Genomic DNA, 23306 nt, shown 5'->3' with positions numbered 1-23306 from the left:
TACTATGCAGAACCAGAATTAAAGAAAACACTTGTTGTGTGGGATTGTTGAATGTGCATGTTATTCTGAACCCTTCTCCCCACATTTAATTCCTGCAATCTGTCTGCCAATACATGCTTCTTAGTCATTTGCTGTAGTGTGCTTTCACCTAGAAGGTTTCTGTACATTTTATAGAAGACCAAGAGATAGCCAGCACTATAAAATATTTAAATATGGTGTGGTAGACCAGCATCATCACTAACTAAAATCTTGTTAGAAATAAAAGTTGGGGTGCCTGGGTGGCTCAGCTGGTTAAGTGATCAACTCTTAATTTTGGCTCAGGTCATGATCTCATGGTTTGTGAATTTGAGCCCTGTGTTGGGATCTGAGCTGACAGCACAGAGTCTGCTTGGGATTCTCTCTTTCCTCTTTCTGCCCCTCTCTCTCTCAAAAATAAATATGTAAACATTAAAAAAAAGAAATAAAAGTTATTGGGCCCCACTCCAGATATACTGAATAAGCATCTCCAGGGTTATGGTTCAGGAACTATTTTAGCAAGCTTTCCAGATGATAATTATGCATCTTGAGAAGAATTATAGTAAAAGATCAATCCAAAATCTAAGGATGATTTTAGTTAATGAAAAAAATAATTTTGCTGCTGTAAATGTCTAGACTTTTAACAGATAACCACAAATATTCACTAAAATCGTACCAAACCTATATTGGCTCTGGTTGAACCAATTATATGTTCACATTCATGTAACAATGATCTATAGGACATATCTGCCATTAAGCTTATGATATCTGCTCCTGAGACTCCTACACCCACAGAGACCTGATCAGCTCATCCAGCAGGAGATACCAGCACATTCAATAGAACATACATTCAGGATAGGAAATGAAGGTCCTCAGTGCAAACTTAATTTTAATACAAATTACCCAATGAAACACAAAGGTATACTATTTTCAATGAGTTTGTAAGAATAATTGTTAGTCACATTTTTTTCTGAATTATATCAAATATTCTTATTTTATAAATTAGTTGTTTGATACTGACAATTACAATAACTTAACCAGTGGTATAATGTGCAGAAACCGATTAGAATGCATTGCGAATTAAGAAACAAAGCATTTCTTTTCTTGATGGAAATCAAATAAAAATGTCAAACTGCTGCAATCAGACATCCTAGATATGAATATTCATTGACAACTGTTCATGGCAGATTTATGAATTCTTTCACCTGCTGTTAGGAGGAAAAAGGAAAACATTAAATTGTCAAATAAAGCTATTAACATAAGCTAAGAGAAAAAAATATATACACAGATGGATGCTGATCTCGGAATTATGCAATCTTATCAAAAAAGACCTATTTCTTTTATATCGTGAACACATTAGTTTTATGCATGCAGATTGCAAAGGTCTGAGATTTGAACTCAGTATCCACTAGTAGCACCCTGTCTTATGGTTTATGGAGGACAGTGAAACCAAACATCTATCACCTTGTCATGTAAAGCCATGTGTAAAGATACTCATTAACACTCTAAGTCATGCTTAGAAAGTCTGCTTCCTTCCCTCAGCAACATTTACATCAACATCCACATACACTAAACTATTTTGCCCTAAAGAAAAGCTTTTGATTAAATTAGAGGATATAATTTAAATGGATGATAACAAACTGCTTCAGTGGATTTGTTTTGAAGGTTTAGTAATGAGAAACCATATAAAATGTTTGTGTAGGCATGTTAGGTTACTTATTTAACCATGTGTGAATTTCAGTTAATTTGTGGAATACTGTTTCCATGGGCATTTTTAGTGCTTCCTGATTATTACCAGGGTTGGAGTGCTACAAAAACATAACATTTCCTGGAGCACTTAGGCATTTTCATTTATTGACAAGGTAAGGATGAACAGAAGCAATAAAAACTACACTTCAAATATCTCGTTATTTTCGCATACACAATTTGATTCTTGTTTGGTTCAGATATTTTTTGGCTTACCTTTTACATTTCTTTTAGGTTACTATCTTTGACCCAATATTTTAGATAGGTATAGAATTTTTTCCCCTTTTAGTTTCTATTATAAATAAATATATATCTAGTACTAATGGACTGTTTTATGTTAATTAGTTGAATGAAATAGTAATGACACCATTAGGCCAAGAGGACTTTGGGTTGTATTATATCCAATAATCATACAATTTCAACCAAATATTTAGCAAAGGAATTATGCCATTTTTCTACAAGATGAAGCATTTGAAGAGAATTGCAGAGATCTGAAACAAGATTCATTTCCTCTATTGCTGTTCCTCAACTATGCCAACAAGTTAAACTAGAAGTCATCTGAGTGTGTTCCCAAAACATTGGTTTGGTTGACAAAACCAAAGTAAATGGTGCTGAATCCTCAAAAGTTTGCATTATCACATTCATTCATTGTTGGTGGAAGTGTAAATTAGTGTTTTCTATGGAGGATAATTTGCTAACATTTGTTATGGAGCATAATTCATCCAACATATAAAAATTAAATATGCATACACCATTTAAGCCAGCAATTCCATTTCAAGGAACTGAATGTATAAACATTTACCATATTCAAAAGTATTCATTGCATCATAGTTTGTACCAGCAAATAATTGAAAGCAACCTACATATCTATTATTAGGGGACAGGTTAAATAAATCCTATTCACCCACACAAAGGATTATTTGCAGACGTTAAAAGAATGTGGTAGTTCAACATGTACTGATGTGCACTAATTTTTCAAAGTGTATTTTGAAATCAAAGCAGCAAGACACAAAACTGTGTATATAATATGCCTTAATTTTAGTGTAAGACACTGAGAAAGAGAAAGGGAATCTAGTTTTCTGTTTATTCATGTATCTGTGTATCTTTCCAGGATACGCAAGAGACTCAAAGCAAGGATTGTTTCTACTAGGTGAATAGGGTAGGAATACACACACTTTTCATTCTAAATCTTTTTGCATTTTAAAGACATTTATCATGTGAATTTACTAGGTAAATAAATTTAAGAAATAAAAAAATAATTGCAAATAATTCATTTCTAAAATATGCCACAAAATGAAAAGCATGGATTGAGGGATACATAAGAATAAATGACCATATTCTAAAGATTCCACTGTTTTGCATTAGGAACAATTAAGGAATATTCTTCCAATGTCCTTTCATTATTTAATTTTTTATCCAATCAGCTGTACTTAAAAATTTGCAGCCAATGCTACACTTTTAGACTTGATTATATTATAGGCAGTCTCCTCCCAAAATTGCACACATGTAAACACCCACAAATTTGCAATAAATCCAGGAGACTTATTTATTGTATCCACTCCATGGCCATCCATGGATCCCTAACTCTCCATGAATCTTGGGCTAACAGCCCCTTATTTGAATAGTGACATAAATGTAGAAATTAAATATCATTCATTTTCATTCTCAAATCATGTAAAAAGACTCTAATAATCACTTTGAGCAAGACTTCAAAAATAAGTAAATGTTTTAAATTGAAATTTGTAATTATAATCTAAGCCAAAGTAACTCCTGAAAAACAATACATTTATAATCTCAAGTGGCCATCTCTCCAACTTCCATTTAGTTATTTTGTACCTTGGCAGCAATTCTATCATCACTGAAAAATTTTAAAATACATAGGCTTGAGAAGGAAAAAAAAAACACCCTTAATATTAAGAAAGTGTTACTATAGTCAAAGAGTCGAAGAATAATAATATAGAGGTTGCATGCTTTTAGAAAATAACATGAGACCAGTTTCAAGGATGCGATGAAGCCTGATGTTATTTTAAGATATAAATCTCATTATACATATTAATCCAGAAATAAACACTATTGCCTAAAAGAGTAGTCATTAAGATACTACCTCTTTGAATGCACACAATTCCTTAACAATTACTCTAAATTGCTTAAGTAACATATATTTCCCAGGAAACACCTGATAATGATTTTATGTACATGTAAATAGATTTTCTTTTAGTATTATACCTATAATAATCATTATGCTATTTAAAAAAATAATAGTAAATACAACACCAAGTGCTAAGTACATAGGCAGAGTACCTAGAAGCTGTATTTGCTAATGTAAAATTTTTAATTACTACAAAACAATGAAAGATATTTAATCACACATGTTATTCTTAACATGCTACCACTGTTCTTTCAGATTAGGGCTCTGTATATGGAGGTTTCCATCAGTTGTTTTTATGGGTTTGTTTGAGCTGCTCATTTTCTCTGTCTTAAAACATTTGAAAAGTAGCATAACATCTCTTTTCTTTGACCTCGTCTGACAAATTAAATATTCAACAACCCCGAAGCATCCATTACCCTTGAGATGACATCATGATCTCAACAACACTCCTTTAGGCAAATCAACATAATTGCCGCACATCTAGAACATACTGAGATTCTTCTTAGACAAGACAGTGAGAGCCTCTGCTATTAAGAGGTCAGGATTAGGTTTAAATGGCTCAGGTCTTAGATTCAGCACTTTATTTAATATCTGGGTAACAAATACAGTTTTCCTTTAACTAATAAATGCAGAAAGACAAAGCTATGAAATCCATATTTATTGAGTATGATGGGAAAGAATATTCTATACCATTTATTTTGGAAATCAAAGCATTTATCAAAATACCATTTTCACCCAGTTTTTTGAAGGAACAAAGGTAGCTAATAGGTAAACTGAAGCACTTCCTAATAAGCGTCCCATTTAAGTGCTCACTCAATATTGATGATAGTTTTACCGGCTCATCTAATTTTAAAGCTAGACATCTTAACTCAGGTCTTATTTGTAGCGGATCTCAGATATTCTAACGAGTAGCTGAGAACAACAATAAGAACAGCAACAATATTCACAAACCAATTCTTATAGAGAATTTCTTATATGCCAAACACTATTCTAAGTATTTTTAGATGATTTAGTTCAGTTACTTCCTTACAGCCACCTCATGATGGAGGTGATGTTATTAACTTGTTTACAGATGAGAAAGGTGAGGTGAAGAGGGATTTACCTACCTTGCTCAAGGTCACAGAGCTTGTGGAGAATTTAAATCCAAACCAAGGAAAGTTATACATGTAAACACTACAAAATTACATTGGACATTAAAAAGATGTTTTAAATCTTTTTTTTTTTCCAAAAGAAAGTTCACAAGACTTAAGGGTGATGATTATCCAATGACATCATCCAACAGGTATTTCTTAGTTACTGTTAGATATTGTGGTGGATGCAAATAAGAAAGATCTGAATGACAACCTATATGATACTTAATAAACCTAAGAGAAAGGTAAGTGTTTTTTTAAATGCTCTGTTTTTTATTATTGTTTCCACTTTTATCAAGTAAGAAAAATAAAATATATGGGACAAAGAAGCTTTCAATTTTTTCTGTAACTCTCATCTATATATAGCAAAATCTTGGTTTGCGAGCCTAATTCACTCTGGAAACATGCTTGTAATTCAAAGCACTTGTATATCAAAGCAAATTTCAAGAACCATTGGCTCAGTTGTAATCATGTGATGTGCCATGTACTAATCGTATTACAAGACATCACTTGCTTATCAAGTTAAAATTTATTGGAAATATTCGCTTGTGTATTGGAAATATTCGCTTGTCTAGTAGAACACTCAGAGAACAAGTTACTCACAATCCAAGGTATTTTCTTTTTTAAGTTTAATTATTTTTGAAAAAAAGAGAGAGAGAGAGAGAGAGAGAGAGAGAGAGCACGAGCAGGGTAGGGGCAGAAAGACAGGAAGAGAAAGAATCTCAAGCAAGCACCACACTGTTGATGCAGAGAGCCTGACTTGGGGCTCAAACTCACGAACCATGAGATCATGACCTGAGCCGAAAACAAGAGTTAGATGCTGAACTGACTGAGCCACCCAGATGCCCCATATATATATACTTACAACGACTATATTTAAAGCTTTTTTAAACTTAAATTTACAGTTTTTTTTTAATATAGTGGTTGTAAGAATATAGTTAAAACAATGTTATTTGACTATTTTATGATGTTACTTTATAGTTTTTTTCATCCTATTAATTTAAGTCTCTCTGACTGGTTTCTAAATGTTTACAAGGGCACCTGAGTAGCTCAGTTTGGTTAAGCAACCAACTCTTGATCTCAGCTCAGGTCTTCCTTTCATGGTCCTGAGTTCAAGCCCTGCACTAGGCTCCATACTTGGCATAGAGCCAACTTAAAAATTAAAAAAAATATATATATATATATAAAATAACTAACTAACTAAATACATACATATATACCTCTGAGCTGAGCATGGAGCCTGCTTAAGATACTCTCTCTCTGCCCCTCTCCCCTGCTCACTCCCTCTCTCTCTCTGATAAACAAACAAATAAATAAATACTTACAAAGTCTGTAACAGTCTACTCTTCTGACTAACCTTCAGATTCTCTATCTATGATGAAGCCTTCCCTGAAAACTTACATCTAAATGACTATAAAGTAGGTGATTGGAAATGCTCACTTGGTATCAACTATGCCCAGTTACATATTCACATTTTACTGAAATTTTTAGGTATTATTTCTTGAAGGCTAATTGTCTGATTTAATTTTCTTCATCATTCTGAGAGCAGCTCTATCCAATATAATATTCTGCAGTGATGGGAATATTCTATAATTGTGCTATGCAACGGAGTAGGCACTAGACACATAATAGTTACTGAACACTTGAAATGTGGCTAGAGAGACTGACAATTGAATTTTTAGTTTTATTGAATTTTAATTAATTTAAATTTAAAGTTAGTCACATGTGGCTAGTAGCTGCCTTTTGAAGAATGCATATCTACAGTGATTTTTGCAGAAGAGATATTTAATAAAGTCTGTGTAATAAATGAATGAATGAATGAACGCATACACAAAACTTCTTAGGTTCTATGTTGTTGTTGTTGTTTTTAGAAAGAGAGAGGCACAAGTGAGCTAGGGGCAAAGAGAGATTCCCACGAGGGGCAGAGAGAGATAGGGAGGGAGACAGAGAAAGAGAGAGAGAAACAGGTCTCATCCAGGGCTCATGTTTTTACCTGAAGCAGGGCTTGAGCTCACCCAATGTGAGACTCAAACTCACCAAAAGTGAGATCATGACCTGAGCCAAAGTCAGATGCTTAATGACAGAGCCACCCAGGCACCTAACTTCTCAGGTTCTTAGGAAACATCTATCTGCACCCAAACCTTCATTTTCTAAAATATGACAGACCATTTATGGAAGCAATCCTTCTAGGGATTTCTGTCTTAGAATCATAAAGTTAGTCTAGAAAGAGGCTCTAGATCATTTATCTATCCAAATCCTTATTTGACAATGAGAGATGACTGAGTCCAGGGAAGACAAGTATCCTTGTTTCAGAGCTAGACTGTGAAGAATCAAGGACTAGAGCTCAGGTACTTTTGTTCTCAGGGAAATAATATTTGCCATAATATCCTAAAATTTTATGGGTAATAAACCTCTGTACGTGACCTGTCCATGAGATTGTAAACCTAGTCTAGTGTTTTGCTTTGGCAAGGATTAAAATACAGGTGGTTTACTTGGGGAGAATGAAGAACACTGGTAGGAAAGTGACACAGGCAAGGTTAGGTACAAGAAAAAACATTATCCAGACAGTTATTGTGGGCACTAGAAATAAATTCCATGAAGAAAGTTCTTGATATAGTTTAAAATGAATACTTCATTGTTGCCCCAGTTTGGTGAAGTTTGGAGAAGGGAGGTGTCAAATGAGGGAGCTGGAATATTTCTCAGCTCCCATCATTCAAAACTCCCAGGCTTTTGGAAATAAGTAGAACTCAATGATGAGGCAAGGCCAAAGACATATTGTTCGGACATCTCTCACTGAACTGAGATTTTCATTTCAGTTATGTACCTGTGGAAGGCAATTTAAACATACGCAAATATACAGTTGCATACCTATGTGGATGTGTATATGTGCTTTTTTTTTTTTTAGTTTAAATTCAAGTTAGAAAACATATAGTCTTGGTTTCATGAGTGGAACCCACTGATTCATCTCTCACATATAACACCCAGTGCTCACCCCCAACAAGTACCTTCCTTAATGACCATCACCCATTTAGCCCATTCTCCCACCCCTCCTCCAGCAACCATCAGTTTGTTCTCTATATTTAAGGGTCTCTTATGGTTTGCCTCTCTCTCTGTTTTTATCTTATCTTTTCTTCCCTTCCCCTATGTTCATCTATTGAGTTTCTTAAATTCCACGTATGAGTGCAATCATATGATATGTCTTTTCTGACTGACGTATTTCACGTAGCATAATACATTCTCATTCCATCCATGTTGTTGCAAATAGCAAACTTAAATTATTTTTTTCATCACCAGGTAGTATTCCATTGTAATATATACCACATCTTCTTTATCCATTTATCCGTTGATGGACATTTGGGCTCTTTCCACAATTTGGCTATTGTTGATAGCACTGCTATAAACATTGGGGTGCATCTGCCCCTCCGAACCAGCATTTTTGTAAGATTTGGATAAATTCCTAGTAGTGCAATTGCTGGGTCTAGGGTAGTACATTTTTAATTTTTTGAGGAAACTTCATATTGTTTTCCAGAGTGGCTGCACCAGTTTGCATTCCCATCAGCAGTGCAAAAGGGTTCCCCTCTCTATGCATCATATATATGTGTTTTCAAAGTAAGTTACTTTTACCATCAGAATAAAAATAGACTCCAGGGACAACTTTGTGAGGACAGGTTTGTCATCCTTCTCTAGGTTGAGGAAGGCAGGTACAGTCCATGGAAGGACGTGATAAGGCTGTGGTAATTCTTTTCATCATCTGTCAAACGCTCATCATGACTGGGTCTCACCAGCTCAGTGACAATAACATCCACTTGCTCAACAGCACTGGCCTCCAGAGTAAGGTCTGTCAGAAACAAGATGTTGTTGGTTGGCTTTTGGCAATCCTTTGGTCACTCTCATTCTCCACTTTGTGTCCAATCTTGATATCAGAGTGACCATCAACAAGCTCAAGTTTCTCTCCCTCTGTAGAATGGCCAAATGATAACTTCTGGGCCTCTACATTCCCTGAAGAATACATATACACCTTGCTTCCAGCCTGTCTCCATTTCCTGACCGCTGGAACCACATTGTCAAAGAATGCTGCTTTTATGTGCCCAGCTGTGAATGCCGCCCTGCACCTGAGGCTCTGCAGCTGTTTCATCACCATGGCCTTTCAGTCTAGAGACTTCTGCCAGCACCCCTTATCCACCACTGGCCTGGATCACCCACTGCAGGTCATCTGCTCTGTTCCCAGAGGCGGCAGGGATGGGAACAGCCCAGTCCAGGTGGGGATCCTCTTCAGCCTGTTTCCCCCAAAGACTGACAACATCCTGCTGGCACTCTTCTTTCTCCCAGTGTGTCTGCAGATAGTCCTTAACATTTTCTTTGATGGAAGGAAATAAAATGTTTACTGAGACAATTGGGGTGGCAGTCACAGCGACTTCAGCAGACACGGAAAGCAGGATCATTTCTCTACCCGAATCGGCCTCCTGGAAGGAAGGGCAGAGAGGGGAACGGCTGTGCCCTCCCTCCTGGAGGGGGGAGGAGTCCAACACCTCCTGGACTTCCGACAGCCCAGCAAGAATCTCCCACTCTGCAAGCACGTGGATGTCTGAAAAACGAGGAAGGGAACCAACTGCATGCCCCTCAAGGTAGATGAGACCACTGCACAGGGGCCCTGAGCTCCTGAGCTGCCTAGGCCCGGAGGCCGAGACCTAGATTTCCTTGACTTTAGGACAGGTTTCTAAGTTATTTCCCTACTGGGAAATTTATGTCCACAGAGCAAGCCTAAGGACTATATTATACTATATTTTAGCAAGCCAAAAGTGATAAAACAGATAATATCTTTGTCAAAATTCTATTGCCTTAGGTATAGAGTCATTTGGAAACACATGGGTTGAAACTTGGGAACAATGTTTAATGTAACAATTAAAATTACTTTCTACAATTATTTTTTTGTTTGTTTTTGTTTACATTGGATTCCATTCATTCTTTTTAAGTTCAACATCGATCCATGTTACCAGATGGAAACTGTGGACATGCGTCTAATAAAATCTAAATAGTTAAATACATTGGGGCAGTGGTTTCTGAAACCTGTATCAAAATAGTTTGCTCAGCTGATTGTGCACATCTCTTCTCAAGCCCAAGTTCAGTGAAGAGACGTCATGGTGGTAACTTGAAATCCAACATAGTGGGAGTATCCACACCACAGAGATCATCAGTGTTACAAATCAAGTTGTCTCCTTCCCCACCCTGTCCTTAAACATTTAGCACCAGCATTTATGGGTATGCTCCTACACAGCAAACTGTGAGCCATCTCAGGACTCATAACTAATTTAATTCAATATCAGATTTATTCATAGAAGCATTGCTCCCATGCAATACATGATAATCTGGCAACCAAATTGCTTTTTCCGGAACAAAAACCCCCACAAGAATCAAGAGATGAGGTGCTGCTTTATGAAATTCTGGCTCTACACTATAGCGTGAGAAAGTAATGATGTAGACAGGTAGTGTCCAGACTGATATTTTTATGACAACTAAATTGCTTCTTCTTCAATTCTGGGACCATCACATTTCCAATTTTTATTGTGTTATGAAATCACTAAAAATGTTGTCATCTCTTGTCATCTCTCATCTTAATTTCATGACTGAAAGAACAGTTAATACTAAAAAAGTTAAAAAAAATATATAATAATATATAATCTCTGAATAAATTGCAATTCTTTCTAGAAAAGAAAAATTTGCATTTTTACACTCCCCATTTACTATATATTAGTACAAGGTTTGCAGATGAGTACTTTGGAACCCTCACAAGATAATTATGTTAATTTTTTCTTAATAAGTCATCAAAATAAGAATATTAAAAAAAAGATAATATCAAGCTTTTGGACAATGTTGAGGGTTGCAGGCGCCAGACAGAAAACCCAGTCACACTGGCAAAGGCCATAGCCTGTCCATAGGTTTCTTAGCTGAGAATGACTTTCCAGATTACCTAAATTTATGACTTCCTTCTCTGTGTTCACTCCAATAGATGTCTTATAAGAAAACATTTTTTTCAGGGGGCACCTGGCTGGCTCAGTTGGTAAAGTGTGAATATTGTTCTTGGTGTTGTGGGTTTGAGCCCCACGTTGTGCATGAATTAAAAAATAATAATAAACCATTTTTCAGTATTACTTTTATACATAGAATATATGGCAATCTCCAAACACAAGAATGTAGCCTCCTTACCACTTATCTTCCATTAACATTAACGATCCGTCATTCTGTTTTTTTTTTAATATATATAGATTTTAAATGTTTATTTCTTTATTTTGAGAGAGAGAGTGTGTGCAAATTATGTGCAATTGAGCAGGGGAGGAGCAGAGAGAGAATCGCAAGCAGGCTCTGTGCTGTCGGAGCAGAGCCCAACTCGGGGCTCAATGTCATGAACTACGAGATCATGACCTGAGCTGAAATCGAGAGTTGGTTGATTAACTCACTCAGCCTCCCAGGTTCCCCAGTGGGCCGTCATTTTGATTCATACATTAGTCTTATGTGTATTTCACTGAGTGTGATATTTTCTATGAATTGGTACCATGTAGTTTCAGAATGAGTAAAATGAGAACCCTATCTAGAGACAAGGTGAACTGATTCGTGCCTGGCCTGATCAACTTGTTCTGGTCGCTGATCTGGCATATCCTGGAATCAACAATGCCTTGTGGGCTTAAAACTATGATAAATATTATTTCAATATATTTAAAAATGTTCATTTATATTTAAGTGAGATTAGATACTATTATTCTTTATGTAATTATCTCTGGAAAATTAGTGCCAATGCATTTAAAAGTTATTTTTCTGCTTCTGAATATGTAACAGGAACAGTGTGTATGTTATTATGTCACACCTTCTTCTACTAAAAAAAGATACATGAGAAAAAAACAAAAGTCTTATTCAGTAGTAAATCAACTAAGTAGACACAACCAAGTGTTTATTTGGCATATTTAACAAAGCAGACCAATAGCTCTAAATTAACACTGAATTTGCTTCTGTAAAGGAGAATTATTATTGACATTTCCAGCTTGCGGGACCACTGAGAGTGAATAAGTTGATTGTTGTTCAATTATTTAATTAAGTTCCAGGAAAGATGTGAATCACAAGGTCTGCCAGCATTAGCACTAAATTATAGAAAAAAGACCAGTATTGGTCAAAAGCTGACAGCAATGATCACTGAGAGCATGTTATGGATTGACTGTCTTTGTCAGCTAGTGTATTGACAAGGCAAAATGTCAAAAACTAGTTTTAAAATTTTGAATTAAAATGATTTTCAAAAGAATAAGCAAGCATGAATAGTTTAGTGAGTTTAAGCATACAGGGTATTTTAGCTTGTATAACCTCAGAAGAGCCACTCAATAGGCACACATATAAAGACGAACAATTTTCTCAAACCACTTTTGGCCCAGAAAAACATAAGGAGTGTTGAGAAGAATAAGCTGGCAGCATTAATAGTAAATTGAAGTTCACTAGTCCCCCTTTATTTCTTGCTTTGATTTCCGTAGTTTCAGTTCCCTCTGCTCAACTGTAGTCAGGAAGCAGATGATCCTCCCTTGGAGAAGGACAGGTCCATATAGGTCACCGGTAACCCTAGTGCTATGTCACAATGCCTGTGTCATTCACCTCACTTCATCTCATCATGTACGTGTTTCGTTATCTCACATCATCAAAAGAAGGGTGAGTATAATACAATAAGATATTTAGAGAGACCTCATTCACACAGCTTTTATTATAGTATGTTGTTATGTTGTTCTATTTTATTATTATTGTTCTTTATTTCTTACTGTGCCTTATTTATAAATTAAGCTTTATCATAGGTGTGTATATACAGCAAAAAAAAAAAAAAAACCAAACAGGAAATATGCAAAGTTTGGTATTATCATCACTTTCAGACATCCACTGGGGGTCTTGGAACAATCCCCTCTGGATAAGGTGGGACTACTGTATTGCCTCTTCAAAATATCATATGGAAATGCAAAAGTGAAAATACAAGAAATCCACTCATTTTCAGGCTTTCATATTTCTAAACATGTTAAGATGTTTAGCATATGTATACCTTAAACATAATCCAGCTAGCACAAATAGTACAAATGTCTTTCAGGGGACTAGTATACATGCAATGGATAGCTATTGTGTTAATTAGAAGTGTGAAAGAACAACTGCATTGTTTTTTTCCAGTAGGGTATGTATGCATATCTAGCATCTAAATCTGTATCTATGTCTATATGTCCTTTATGATCAATTGCATCTATCATAGAATGACAGATGTGACCAAGGAAGGAAAAGCAATAGATCTAACACAATTTTATTTTTTTTAAGTTTATTTATGTATTTTGAGAGAGAGAGAGCAAGAGAAAGAGGCAGAGAGTGGGAGAGGAAAAATTCCCAGCAGGTGATGTGCGTCTTGAACTCATGAACTGTGAAATCATGACCTGAGTCAAAATTAAGAGTAGGCTATTCAACCAACTTAGCCACCCCAGGTGCCCTAATGCAATTTTTTAAAATTTTATTTCAATGTTGTTTTATTTTTGAGAGAGACAGAGACAGTGTGTGAACTGGGAAGGGGCAGAGAGGGAGACACAGAATCTGAAGTAGGCTCCAGGCTCTGAGCTGTCAGCATAGGGCCTCGAACTCACAAACTGCAAGATCATGACTTGAGCTGAAGTCGAGGCTTACCCAACTGAGCCACCCAGACCCCTAATGCAATTTTTTTTAATCCATGTTTTGGTTCTATACCACATGCCAAAAGTCATCATTAAATTGGGATGAATTTTATTTCAACCACCAAAAATAATATCATTTCTGGAACACAGATGAGAAGTAAGCACTTTTAAATTGCTAAATAACCCCAACATTTCATTTTGTGAACTATGGTATTGGGGTTTTGACTTTTGTTTTAAGCCAAGGTTACAAGGTTCTAGTAGGCTATGAAATCTTTGATTTTGTAAGTTACAAAAATAAATAAATAAATAAATAAATAAATAAAGGTGACTACATTTTCATCAATGAGAATGTTCATATAAGTCCAAACTACAAACAATTTGGATATTGTCTAAAAGATCTTTCAGAAGTCCTTCCTGGTTTAAATAGTTGGTCTTTTCTCCTTCCTCTTCTTCTCCTTCTCCTTCTCCTTCTCCTCCTCCTTCTTCTTCTCCTCTCCTCCTCCTCCTCCTTCTCCCTCTCCTTCTCCTCCTCCTTTCTCCTCCCTCTCTCCCTCCTTCTCTTTCTCCTCACTCTTCTCCTCTACGTCTTCTCCTACTCCTCTTTCTCCTTCCTCTTCCTTTCCTTCTCTTCCTCCTCTTCCTTCCCCTCTTCCCCCTCCCTCTTTGTTTCCTTCAATTTTCTATCCCTGATTAATTGTTTTTACTAGCCTAAAGCCACTACTCTGTTGATCTTTCTAATGCAGTAAATACAGTTCTATTTTGGTAGTGTATAGGTTTTTATTTCTCCTTTATTCTTAGCCAGAAGAAAGAGACAATGGCGGAAAAGGGAAACCTCTAAATTGAATGCTGAGAAAGGAAAATAAAATCTTATACAAATTGAAGGAAACTTCTGCTTTTCGGAGACATTGATAGCTGTAGGTACATAGCTGTAGGTACATAGCTGTAGGTATATAATATAGATATATTATGAGAGGTACATAGCTGTAGGTATATTATGAGGTATGTGCGAATGAAACTCCAAAATCCTATTTGGGATAAACCACTTATGGAACTAATGGGATCCAGGTATAAGTAAGGCTCAGAGGAAAACCGCTGAGGAAAATGCACAGGCTCAAATATGTAATGTTAAATTAGATAATTTAAGCATTTTTCTTAAAAAAAAAAAACAAAACTATTCATGGTTTTCACTTGCTACTGCCCTATGATCTGAACCCCACAGCCTTGATGTGAAAAATCATTTCTCTGATTAAGTAGTTTATTTGCATATGTAGCTCACTACATACACAGATCTTTCTATATGTTCTGATTGATTGGTGTGAAATTTCCACTGATCCAGAAGAATTTATATTAAAATTGCTTGGTAATGTGAAACCTGTTCAGGAAGATTAGAAACCTATATCATATTCCCAGTAGATTAGACTATCATTCATAACAGTTGCATCCAAACTAATTCTTAATTACATGAAACATCGTAACCCCAAATAAACATGCTATTTATACAAATAATGTAAGTGTTGAGAAAACAAACAAATAAACAACAACAAAAAAAAAGATGCCAAAATCCCTTAGCAACAAGGACCCAGATTACCTCTAAGGAAATTAACTTTACTAAGTGAATAAAATAACCTAAATCCATTAAATGTAGAACTCCTATATTTAACAGATGATACAGTTCAACAATTCCACCCTATATTCTGCACCTGAAAATATATCAGGTTTTCTTTTTCTTCTTTTTTTCCTCCTGCAATCAAACTCTTCTTACTACAAAACTAGGGTATCCTAAATCTTCCCCTGTTCTCACCATACATCAAAGTTATGCCCAGCAAAATCATAGCTTCTACTGCTTGTGTTTTCACGAACAATGCTTCTAAAATATTAATGTACAGACAATTCATCTGGGGAACTTGAAAAAATGTAGATTTCAATTCAGCAGGTCTGGAGTATGGCCTCAGATGCTGCATTTCTGATAAGCAACCAGATGATGTCTTTCTGCTCTTAAGTAGCAGCAGGGTCTTAGACACAAAGAGAAGGTATATTTCACCAAATCTTTAAATCATCACAAGAGTTTTGATGTAAAAATCTTGCAAATCTAAATAGTTCGATAAGAATAAAAATATAATGTAGTGGGAATTATGACTGTATCCTTAAGAAATAGCTAAGGAAACCGAACTAAGGAAAATGGCACTAACCGTAGAGGTCAATACCCCTGTATTCCTGTCAAGAGGAAGTAATGCTTTAAATTTCTCGTTAACACTCATAAAATATTTACTATAATAACAATGTAATGCACTATAGATGCACTTGTGCTCTTTTTTGAGTCATTTGGTACCTCTCAATGCTTCTTCTGGAGGCAAATTTTGACTAAAACCTGATATTAATAAATACTATATATTTTTTAAAATATTGCTGTTAAAAATCATCATTAAAGACAAAATTGCGAGCAAAAGCTATAATTGATGGTGTTTAAAGAAACAAATATAACTAATTACAAGATACCTCTGTATATCAAATGACAATGCCATAAAGATGGACTCAACTTCTACTTGCTAGATTAGTAGTAGACAATGCTATCTATTTTTGTTGTCTTTAAATCTATGGAAAGAAAAGACAGGTGGGGTGAGCATTGGATTGGAGAAGGAGAAGTTCTGAAGTAAAATTATCACCTGTGTTCAAAACTTCCATAGCCTCTGTCCCTGAGCAGTTAAATAGAGATAATAACTCACTCACATAGAGCTGGGACAATGAAATGAGACAAGGCATAGAAGATGCTTAGCACTATGCCCGTGGTTAGCAACCTACAATTACAAGCTTAAGTTCTTAGTACTCTTAACAATCTGAGTTTCATTCATTACATAAATGAGGACATATTTATAAAGCATTTTTAACTTGTTTCTCCTAAAAACCACAATAATATCGATTCCACTATTAATTGAATACTTACATCATATCAAAAATCATGTGAAAAGAAGTAATTTCTTTTAACCCTCATACTTGTTCGAGGTTTGTATTTTAAAAATTACCAAAGTCAAGAAAAATAAAGTGGTTTATGTAAAATCCCTAGAGTTTATGCAAAGCGGAACTGATAGTTCAGCTTAGATTTGCCTAACTTCACAGTTCTTTCCACTACAGTGGTTTTTAAAACTGCTCCTTGTGGGGGCACCTGGGTGGCTGAGTAGGTTGAGCAACTGACTTTTGACTTCAGCTCAGGTCATGATCTCAGGGTCCTGAGATCAAGCTCCCTCACTGCTCCCCCCCAACCCCTTTGGGCTCTGCACTGGGTGTGGAGCTTGCTTAAGATTCTCTCTCTCCCTCTCCCTCTGTCCCTCCCCACACTTGTACGATCTCTATCTCTCACAAAACAAAACAAAACAAAAACCTCTTCCTTGTGGTTTTGTCATCTGTGAAATGTTATTAATAATGGGGACCACACACACTGTTTTAAAAGTTAGATCAAATAATGGGGCGCCTGGGTGGCTCAGTTGGTTAAGCATCCCACTTGGGCTCAGGTCGTGATATACGGTTCGAGAGCTGAACCCCATGTCCGGCTCTGTGCTGACAGCTCAGACCCTGGAGCCTGCTTCGGATTCTGTGTCTCCCTCTCTCTCTCTGCCCCTCCCCTGCTTATGCTCTGTCTCTCAAAAATGAATAAATGTTAAATAAAGAAAAAATTAAAAGGTAAATCAAATAATGAATACTGAAAAGCCAGTACAATGCCTGGTACAAAATTAGCAGCTAATAGTCTCTAAATACAGTCATAGATGAGTGATGGAATGAATATTAGGTTTAAAATGGGTTCAGATTACAATAGCAACAGCCATGGTAACGTTTTCAATCTTAAGACTTTGTCATCATCCACTCTACCCTTTACTACTGTCTATGCAGAGTTTCCCATCATGCCATTGATTCTATTTAGTCAGATGTAGCATAACATTATTATGGCAAAATAAGCATTCTGCCTTCTTTGGATTCCTGGCAGAATATTCCAAACACAACCTTCCTTTTGCTGATGCTGTTAATTGCACAAATGCTCACGTCATCTTGTTTAGACTATGGTTTCATCCTGTTTTGACTATCATGTTGCCCTTATGCTGGTCTCCCTGTTGACAGACTTCAGCTGGTACATATTGTGCCTCAAAGTCTGATAGGCATCAGCTGCAGCAAATAGACAACTTCTGCTTCAGCTAGCTGCCAGACACAAATTTGTATTAAATTGTACTTCTAATTCGCCTTAAGAAAATATTTTTAGATTTATGTATGAAAGATGTCCTTCCATCGTGAGCATTTAGAAATGTCTAATTCACCTTTTTTAAATATGTGCTGAATTAAGTGGCATTAAAAAAAACAACAACAGCCCTTTCTGTTATATGTTCTTAATAGTGGTGCCTTTTATAAAGCTATCATTTATCTTTTATTAGCACTTTCAAGGCTGATGAAATTGGATTTATTACATGTACAGTAAAAAGAGAAGACAGGGATGTCAGAATTGTTAATGTTTTCTCCTAACAACAACAAAAAAGCAATTTACTGGCCCCCACCCAAACAAATGCCACAAATGCTGGCCGGTTTAGTGCAGTTTTGCTACAACTATGCATTCCGTTATTTTTCATCTTGCTTCCCCCTTTATATTTGTGGTTTTAGCTTATATGAATTATAAAGACCAAATTTTAGGGACATAGAAAAATGTAGAGGAATGCTGTTCAGGTCCACAGCAGAGTGTTAGGAATCTAAACATGGAAATCAGAAGCTCTGTCATCTGGGGTCACATGTGTCCCTGAGTCCAGAATGTTAGTACCATTTATCTGGAAGAGTACAAGTCTGTAATTTTTCCTCTTTGGATCTTTTCTCATCCACTGGCTCCTGCACAGACTCCAAGATCTTAGTTCTCTAAAATGTTGTTTTTGTTATGTTGTAGACATTTTCTTTTTTGGCTACCTGGTTTATATTACCCCTCCTCTGTTCCTAAGCACACTATTTTTGTTGGAGATTTATCTCTGTTCACTGTGAATTGTCCTGGTACTATGGAAATCCAGCTGCCTTCCATCTACTACTGTAACAGAAAGGATCAGAGCTTTGTATTCACCACTCAGATATAGCCAAGGAGTGGGCATGTGGTTTATATCTGACCCATGACCGACGTTACCTTCAGGGACTTAGAATCTTGGGAGAGTGTCACAAAGGTAGAAAAGATAGCTGGAGTTTGTTTTCTTTCTTTTCTTTTTTCTTTTAATATTTACTTATTTTTGAGAGATGGAGAGAGAGAGAGAGAGAGAGAGAGAGAGAGAGAGCAGGCGGGGAGGGGCAGAGAGAGGAAGACAGAATCCGAAGCAGGCTCCAGGCTCTGAGCTGTCAGCACAGAACCGGAAGCGGGGCTCAAACTCATGAACCTCAAGATCATGACCTGAGCCGAAGCCGGACACCCAACCAACTGGGCCACCCAGGTGCCCCTGGAGTTTATTTTCTTAATTTGATAGGCCCCAAGCAAAAGCGGAGGGTCCCAACTGGAATATACTTATGATGAATACTTTCCTATAATTCCTATTTCTCCTTTATCTGGGGCTTCCCAAATCCTGCCCCTTTGTCTCTTGACTTCCCTTGGAATATTTGAGCTCTGTTTACAAGTACAATATATTATTTTGCTTATTTTAGCAAGACGTGAACCAAAAACTCTGGATAATTGCAACTCAGGAATGACATTTGTTAATTTTAGAATTTTTGATTAATATGATTGTCTACAATATGAAGTATCAATCCCTTAGAATCTGGATCAGTTCTATTCTCCAACATCGCTGGCTACTTTTACCCAAACAAATGTTTTACATAAGGTGGACTGATTTATTTCTGCATGCTCGTGTGTGTGTGTGCGCGTGTGCACACTTTATCTATATGTATATCATCACTCCCTTGAATGGAATATCCACTACCAATCCCTTCCTAATTTCTTCCTTTTCCCTCTTATTTGAATCCTAACTATCTTCAGAGTCCAAATCAATATCCCAGTTCCTCTGTAGTGAAACCCACGATGGCATCCCCTCTGTTCAAATTTTGTAAAGGTCATTTCTGTGTAGTGCTAATATTCAACTAGGTTTTTTAGCAGGGTTAATTCAACAAAATCTTATATTTTCCCATGTGCTTTATTTCATCAACCAGACTTTAAATTCTACCATGGATGGGCCCAGTGTTACACCCCATTGAATTCCTACAGTGCTTAGCATATTGTTTCATGAAATACTTTTATTTAATTTGCATTTTCATTCTCAACAGTAATTCCTCTTTGTTTTTAGGGAATTCTTGCTGTGAGGTTTTTTTTTTTTCCTTTTTATATTTAGAAAGTAATAAGTTGGGTGACTACTTTCCTATGCTTTGCGATTTATGTGTATTAATGATGTCATTTTTTTCTTTTTTAAAGCGTTTTACATTAAGGAATATATGGGTTGTATACATGGTTGATTCCAGTTGCAGTAGAGCAGAATATTCAAATATTTAAGAAATGACAGTTTGGCGGTTTAATAAGCTGATGATAGCTAATGGTTATTTAATACAAACCATGTGCCACTCAGTGCACAAAGTCCATACTGGGAGATACTATTTTTGTCCACTATATTTACAGATGAAGAATGTGAAATTAATGACTTTGAAGAGCCTATCCAAAAATTCCCAGCTGATAAGGGATAGAGCAAGTGTTAAAAATAAGTCTTCTTCCAGAGCCCAAACACGGAACAACAATACCAGCATTGTTGCAGCTTCAGGATATAGATCAGCAAAGGACACTTACAAATTAAAAACACAAAATTAAAAACATAATGATTTAAAAACTATCCTCAGTGATTATAGAATAGTTTTGTTTATGCGGTGATTTATCCAATCTGATTTTGACAGGAACTAAAAGGATTGACTGCTCTTAAGATACCAAGGCAGGTCTGTGACTAATGCTCCAAAAGACTCCCACTGGAACTATTTCTTTTCAGAACACATTCTAACTCCTTAAATGGACTTTTTTTATTTTAAAAAAATACATGCATTTTTATGCCAAATCTCCAAATGTGGATTTAAGCTAAGGTATTTTTGAATAATGTACAGCATGTACATTCACATTTCATTAGGTGAAAAATATTACCTCTTCAGTTTTAAGAACATTGTGCATACAGTCTGGAAAATGCTCCAAGTTAAAGAACACTAAGGAGGCAAAAATAAATTCAAAGTCTGGTCCTCAAGGTAATATTCTAAGATAGATGGAGAAAAAAATGCCATAAGATATATTATTATGACAACTGGAAAAATTTAGATATGGACAGTATGTTAGATAGTATGGCATGAATATTAAATATACTGAATTTGACTATGCTGTGGCTATAAACAGATTATACTCATTCTTAGCAGAGACCCATTGAATTATTTAGAGTAAGGGGATATGTTGTCTGTAGTTTGCCATCAAGTGAGTCAACAATAGCAATATGTTAATAATATTCATGAATAGAGGATGCTAAAATAAGCCTGGTAAAATGTTAATTTGTGAATCCAAGTGAAAGTTGTGAGCTAACTGCATTATGAAATTTTTTTCACATTTAGAACTTTTTAAAAGCATAGAAAATTTAGAAATAACTATAAAATGTGGTTTAGAAATAACTGTAAAATGTTAAGAACACTGTTTAAAATGGTTTAACTCTTTGAGATATAAAGCATTTTCTAAAATATCCCAACTCCTTTAATATAAATACTTTTATTTATATGAACCAAATACCTACATAGTAGTTGTTTCTTACTGAGCATTTTTTTACAAATTGCTTAATGATTAATTTGAAGCCACCCAGCACAATGAATGATTTTTAGTACATGCGTTACGTAGTATCTTAAATATTCTACAAATCTAAAGTGTTTGAACTATGCAGCAACTGCGATGCGATGTATAAAATAAGATCCATCTTCTCCAACTCACTTTTCCTTAGTTTTATAAAGTTGCTTGAATGGCAAACTATAGTATGGAAAACTATGGTGAAGCATTATAATAAAAATGCACTATCCAGGGGCACCTGGGTGGCTCAGTCTGTCAAACGTCTGACTCTTGGAGTCGGCTGGGGTCATGATCTCACGGTTCTTGAGTCGAGCTCTGCATGGGGCACTGTGCTGATAGCGTGAAGCCTGGTTGGGATTCTCTCTCTCCCTCTCTCTCTCTCTGCCCCTCCCCTGATTAATCTCTCTCCTTCAGAATAAATAAACTTAAACAAATTTTAAGAAAAAAATACCCTACCTAAATACAATGCATGTAGCTGGTAACATTAACTTGGTAACATGACATCAGAAAAGGCATTTTGTCATATAATAATAAAACATAACATAATATATATATAACATAATATAATATACAATTCCATAATTATAGTCAGTAATTCAGTACCTTGCTCTCAACAACTGATAGTGCATTTTGACAGAAAATCACTAAGAATACAGAAGATTTGAAGAACACTATTGACCAAATTGGCCTGATTGATATTTGCAGAACATTCCACCCAGAAGCAGAATAAATATTCTTGTCAAGCATGTAAGGAGCATTTATTGAGAAAGAAGATATCCTGGTTCATAAAGTATGTCTAAATAAACCCAAAAGGATTCATGACTTACAAAACAATTTTTCTGACCACAATGAAAGTAAATTAGAAATAAATAAAAGGAAACTACCTGGAAAATCTCCAAATACTTGGAAATTAAATAATATACTTCTGCACAACCCATGGATCAAATAAAATTCAAAGGGGGAATTATAAAGTATTTGGACTCTCTAAGGAAAAACATAAAGTTATGTGGATTAAATAAAAGTGAAAACACAAAAGACAAGGAAAACCTAAAGAAAATGAAACAATTAAAAATAAAATCAATATTGGGGCACCTGGGTGGCTCAGTTGGTTGAGCGTATGACTTCGGCTCAGGTCACGATCTCACAGTGCGTGAGTTCGAGCGCTACATCAGGCTCTATGCTGACAGTTCAGAGCCTGGAGCCTGTTTCTGATTCTGTCTCCCTTTCTCTCTGCCTCTCCCCCACTTGCGCTCTCTATCTCTCTCTCTTTCAAAAGTAAATAAACATTAAAACATTAAAAAAATAAAATCCATATTTTCCCCATCACAAGAATTTTTTCAATAATTAAAGCTTTATTTTTATTTCCCTAAGTAGGCTTCACATCCAGCACAGAACCCAAGCAGGGCTTGATCTCACAACCCTGAGATCAAGATCTGAGCTAAGATCAGAAGTCTGACACTTAACCAACTGAGCTACCCAGGCATCCCCAAAATTAAGACTTTAAACAAACTAACAAGTTAGCACACTGTTTAAAAGTCGTGAGCAAAGTTAAGAGGATAACAGTTCATTCATAAAAGGGCCAAAGTTAAGAATGTAAGGACCAAAGATGGTGGTAGTGGCAGAGAATTTGTTTTTAATCAAATGTGGCACTGGGAAAAATTCAATATCTGTCACATACAAAAATCCCGTAAAACATTTAACTATTAGAAACATATTGGAAACATTTCAGGTCAAACTAAAGCACAGTGGAAGATCATATAGGAAATCCTTCATTGATTGCTACTAGTATATAATGTATTAACGACATC

The 23306-nt window shown here is 35.8% G+C and overlaps 1 pseudogene; it reads right to left on the bottom strand.

Annotated features, from left to right (window-relative positions):
• Positions 1-8723: 8723 nt before the first annotated feature.
• LOC125922095 (enolase-phosphatase E1-like) lies at positions 8724-9482 on the bottom strand (annotated as a pseudogene).
• Between the last annotated feature and the right edge of the window lie 13824 nt (positions 9483-23306).

Source organism: Panthera uncia, chromosome C2 (genome assembly GCF_023721935.1).
Source record: "Panthera uncia isolate 11264 chromosome C2, Puncia_PCG_1.0, whole genome shotgun sequence".
In the NCBI taxonomy this organism is placed as follows: Eukaryota; Metazoa; Chordata; class Mammalia; order Carnivora; family Felidae; genus Panthera; species Panthera uncia.
The sequence above is the reverse complement of the archived record's forward strand: the minus strand, read 5'-3'. Positions and strand labels throughout refer to the sequence as shown.